At 37.8% G+C, this 4,906-nt stretch overlaps 1 long non-coding RNA gene across 2 annotated transcripts; it reads right to left on the reverse strand.

Annotated features, from left to right (window-relative positions):
- Positions 1-442: 442 nt before the first annotated feature.
- On the reverse strand, positions 443-3,024 carry LOC123042439 (uncharacterized). Of its 2 annotated transcripts, XR_006418793.1 has the most exons (4): positions 2,408-3,024; positions 2,003-2,080; positions 1,659-1,920; positions 445-1,531 (listed from the first exon to the last, which is right to left on the reverse strand). It is a non-coding gene; the product is annotated as an uncharacterized lncRNA (long non-coding RNA). The 2 variants fall into 2 exon arrangements; XR_006418792.1 differs by having other exon boundaries at positions 443-1,531; positions 1,659-2,080.
- Positions 3,025-4,906: the final 1,882 nt, after the last annotated feature.

Below are 4,906 nucleotides of genomic sequence, written 5' to 3' on the forward strand. Positions count from 1 at the left end.
CGTGGGAGGCACGGCCGTCTCTCTCGGAAACCGAAAAAAACACATTTTCTGTTTTTTTTCCTTCCGCGATAGGGACGGTTGTGCTTTCCCAAGATGCACAACCGTGCGTCTCGAAAACGGAAAAAATGCATTTTTTTTGTTTTTTTGCTTTCTCGAAAGGCACGGTTTTGCTTCCGTGAGAGGCACGGTTGTACTTTGCGCGAGAGGCACGGGCGTTCGGAAAGGAGAACACTCGTGCTCCCGGTTCGGTTTTTTTGTCTGGTTTTTTTGATCGGTCTTTTTCGTGAAAAAAAGTTCGTTAAGACCTATCAATATGGGATCTAGTTTTGAAGATCTCGATGTGCGGAATCCAACGGTGAAAACGGTTCGAAATTTGAACGCACGGTTTAAGAGATAAAACGTTGTGAATGAACGGATCTATGAAAAAAGTGATCTTTACATAAACACATGCAGCGCGCCAATTGCCGCAACCTGGGAAGACGAGAGTGATCTTTGCAATGAGTACTCCTTAATTAGTGATTTCGTAAGCACACCCTCTGATTTTTGCTTTTTTTTAGACAACTCTAATTTTTGCTGAGCCGCTTCGTCTCCCCCAACAAAGGCCCCAACACGATCAACAGCGTAGTGCTGCCACGGCTCATATAACAAACTAGATGACACCTCACGCGTTGCTGCGGGAATATATGCTAAAGACAAAATAATCAGAGGCTGCTTGAAATAGATGTTCAGGATAATAAAACATTCTTGCCGGCAAAAAAAAAAAGGATAACAAAACATTCTTGAGAGAATATATGTTCAGGATGAAGCATGAAGTACAGAAAGGAAGCCGGTATGACGTGACAGCACAAAAAGGAAGCTCGCATAGGCATCATAATATATCACATTTGCTAAATAAAACAACCATTTTCCAGAAATTATGGTATAAAGATACATATGCATATACTGAAACAATGTCTCTACCGGGAACATAAACTATGATGGATTTCACACCTCCCCAGTAAACGAAGAACAGTCAAATGCTTAGAGTAATACAGTAGGGAGCATGTACGGAAAAGTATGATTTGTTTTGCCAAAATCACACAACTATTCAACGGAACAAAGTTCAATGGCTGTAAGTTTAGATAGAACACACACAAACACTATAATCTTTTAAGAAATATTTTTTTCATAATTCGTCTTAATCACAATGTACCTTAAGTACATATAGAAGGATGCTTTATCTTAGAAAGAAAGGTGCTAGATTCAAAGAAACACCAGAAGTTAGTGTGTGTTTTTAAACTATTAGCAAAAGTCGTGTTAGCATAATAATAGTTTTACTTTTGATTGGTAATTATTAATTCCTACATTATTAGACAGAAAGAAAGAACAAACATGGTTAATAAAGGTGAAGATTATATCCGAAGATTAAAGAAAATTACAAACCTTTGGTGATCCTACATAAATAAATATGATATAATAGTATATGTGAACATACCAGAAAATGAGTAACCGTTGTTTCTTGATCCTTTATGTACAATTATTTCTTAACCACCTGATTCCAGTTGTACGTGACAAAAGGAAATGTACATAAAGGATGTCATATACTTGTAATATCATGATGAAATTTAAAGGGAAAAATAATAATGAAACTGTGCAATCATTCAAATAATTGTACTAACCTGTTAGTGTGGTAGGGAAAAGGAGCCAATAATATGTACTGCTGCAAAGTAGCAACATCATGCATGGATCACATTAGTAAGCAACTGTAGGGACAATCAGCGGACAGTTTCATAGCGGCTTATTGAAACAGATGAAAACTGAATGTGACTTCTGTGGCCAAGCATAGATACATCTAAGTGCCTTGGTGACCATGGTAATCAAACAATTTAGCATATCTAATCCTGCCTAATAAATGTCAGTCACCGTCCATCCTTCATCCTCCTGGAAAAATAGATGTGGAGAGAGGCAGAGAGTAAAAAAATGGGTAAGAGAATATAAAGAGTTGCAGCTCAGTGTTGTTCACCTTCCTCCAGTTCTTCGCCTACAGACTCCATGAAGAAGCACTCGAGGAATCGCGGACCTAACATGAAGGCGCGGAGACCTGCAAACAAAAACAAAACAAAAAAAATCAGTGAACGGACAGAGCCTGATCCAAAAATTGGAAAACAACTTTCTTTTAAGGGCCTGAACAACAACCATCAGAATTTTTCAAGGACATAAAACATATTTGCCACTGATAGTACTCGACATCATCAGTAATCAAAATTAATTAGCCTCCCCAGAATTTGCATAATAACAATAGAATAGATGATTGCAAGATTTGAAATTAAGTCGCAAAAATGTTCTACGCCTGATTAATTGGGGGAGAGGAGGAGCAACAAATAACTCAAGGAAGTGGACAGCCGAAAGTAAAAAAAAAAAGGTGCACCTTCAGGTTGCCTTTCTTGTCGCTTCTACTATGAACCATCGATCTGCAGCAGAGCTTGCATGTTGCCCGGCGCCATGGATCATGCATGCTATACAGTTGTGCCGGTAGAGGGCACCCATCGATCTGTACCCGCGCTTGCACACTACCTGGCGCCATTGAGGGTGCCGATTGGTCCGCAATGTCGATGACACTGACGATGACATAACCAATCGAGGCAGTCAGAAGCGGTGATGCCCAGTGAATCGGCTACCTTTTCCACCAGTCCAACACCACCGTGGATCCCTGCCGCTAATTAAATCCCCGTTGGATTTGACACCTTGTAGTTCCAGCCATGGAAGCAGGCCGAAGCGACAGGTGAAGGGAGATTGGGAATAGGAAGAATAAGAAGCGGAGGAGCCATATAATATTGACTGGGATTGAAAAAGACATGGAAGGGGAAAGGCTAGAGGGAAGAAGACGAATATGAGCAAGGAAAATCAACCGGCCAGGGATTTGATGGAGAAGCTGAAGAGGCCGGAGGCTGCGGACGCTCTATGAAAAATATCGTGAGGATGAGGTTGCACGCCGAAGCTCTGTAGCGCTCAATCAGGGAGACACAGGATGCTCGTGAGGCCAGGTTGTGGTGGGTCCTTAGCAATTAACCGAAGCTTATGTGGCAGGGGTGCTGTAGTGGTTGGTCCCATATGTAGGTCACTAAAAGAATGCTGATGTGGCAGGTGTGCTGAGGTGGATAGCTTGCATGTTAAGAGAAATATGATAGTGGGGATGAACTATTTAGATATTATAGATTATAGATTCTCTTTTCTTTTTCTGGTTTGTTTGGTGCGAGCACATTGGGAAACCCTATTTGGCGCCTTGTTATAGGCCATTTAGCTAACGGCGCCTGCAGCCTAACGGGCGCCTGCAGCGCACACCCCCTGCCATGATTTGGGCCGGCCCAGTTCCCTTATGCGTTCCTGTAAAAACTGGCGAAAAAAGGGTGGCCACCGACGGAATCGAACCCGCGCCCCCTCGGGCGTTAGCGCCACGCTCTAGCCATACGACTATCGAACCTTTCGTACAAGATTTCTTTACTTTTCTTCTTTATTGCACTCTCACTTCGGTTTTATTTCTTTTTCTTGTTTTTTTTCTGATCCTTTTTTGTTTTCTTTAATGCACGGTTTTTAAAGATTCATAAATCTTTTTTTCTAAATTCACGAACTTTGTTTCATATTGATGAACTTTTTTCAAAATCAATGAACTTTTTCAAAAGCGTTGAATTTTTAAAAAAATCGTTGAACTTATTTTTCTGAATTTTTGCCAAATTTGATGAATTTTTTTTCAAATTCGATGAACTATTTTTTCAAATTGGATGAACTTTTTTTCAAATCCGATGACCTTTTTTCAAATTTGATGAACTTTTTGCAAATTCGATGAACCTTTTTTCAAATCCGATGAACTATTTTTTCAAATTTGATGAACTTTTTTCAAATTTGATGAACTTTTTTCACATTTGATGAACTTTTTCCAAATTCGCTGAACTTTTTCAAATTTCACAAACTTTTTTTGAAATCCGATGAACTTTTTTCATATCTGATGAACTTCTCCAAATTAGATGGACTTTTTTTGAAATCCGTTGAACTATTTTTTCAAATTTGATGATCTTTTTTTCAAATTTGATGAACTTTTTTCAAATTTGATGAACTTTTTCCAAATTCGCTGAACTTTTTCAAATTTCACAAAATTTTTTTGAAATCCGATGAACTTTTTTCATATCTGATGAACTTCTCCAAATTTGATGGACTTTTTTTGAAATCCGTTGAACTATTTTTTCAAATTTGATGATCTTTTTTTCAAATTTGATGAACTTTTTTCAAATTTGATGAACTTTTTCCAAATTCGCTGAACTTTTTCAAATTTCACAAACTTTTTTTGAAATCCGATGAACTTTTTTCATATCTGATGAACTTCTCCAAATTTGATGGACTTTTTTTGAAATCCGTTGAACTATTTTTTCAAATTTGATGAACTTTTTTTCAAATCCGATGTTTTTTTTCAAAAATGATGATTTTTTTTTTCAGATTCGATGAACTTTTTCTTAGATTCGATGAAGTTTTTCCAGTTTTGATGAACTTTTCTCAAATTTGATGAACATTTTTTTAGATGCGATGAACTTTCTTCAAATTTGATGAACTTTTAAAAAAATCAATGATTTTTTTTCAAATTTTTAAAAAACTCATGCATTTTGAAAAAAAAATCTTTGATTTTTTTTCAAATGCTGCACGTATTTAGCAAAAAAGGAAAGAAAGAAGGTGAACAAAACCGTTACATAAAAAGAGAAAAAAGATTAAAAAACAGTTTGCGGAAGGGTCTGAGGTTCGCGAGCTGCAGAAAGAATAAAAGGAAGCCGAAGAAGATAGTGGTTGGTGCACCCGGAAGTGGTTCATGAGGTCTAGTGTTCAAGTCTTGGTACCCGCGTATAATTTTTGCAGTTTCTGGCAGAAAGGGAAAAACAAATGG

The sequence above is a fragment of the Triticum aestivum genome, chromosome 2B (genome assembly GCF_018294505.1).
Source record: "Triticum aestivum cultivar Chinese Spring chromosome 2B, IWGSC CS RefSeq v2.1, whole genome shotgun sequence".
Classification (NCBI taxonomy): Eukaryota; Viridiplantae; Streptophyta; class Magnoliopsida; order Poales; family Poaceae; genus Triticum; species Triticum aestivum.